The following is a 348-nucleotide window of genomic DNA, read 5'->3' as shown; positions in this document are numbered from 1 at the left end:
TTCTCTCATAATACTTCTACTTTTCATTACATTTTTTTAAAATAAGCACTTTTAGAGTTAAAAATCCAAACATAAAATAACTTATTTATAAGTTACTTTTAACAGAGTCATTTATTATTTAAGTTATTTTATCAAAAGGAACTTATTAATTAAGTTAGTTACCCAAACTGGACCTATGTCTCGTCACATGAGTATTTCTATATAGTAAACTATAACATCAACATTTAATATAATAAATTAATGACTACAAAAATTAAATGCATAAATTAGCTTTTACAGAATCAAACCAAAAAGATAATTTATATAAATAATAAAATAGAAAATTAGTATTTTATAAATATAAAAACT

Source organism: Arachis ipaensis, chromosome B07 (genome assembly GCF_000816755.2).
Source record: "Arachis ipaensis cultivar K30076 chromosome B07, Araip1.1, whole genome shotgun sequence".
Taxonomy (NCBI): Eukaryota; Viridiplantae; Streptophyta; class Magnoliopsida; order Fabales; family Fabaceae; genus Arachis; species Arachis ipaensis.
The sequence above is the reverse complement of the archived record's forward strand: the minus strand, read 5'-3'. Positions refer to the sequence as shown.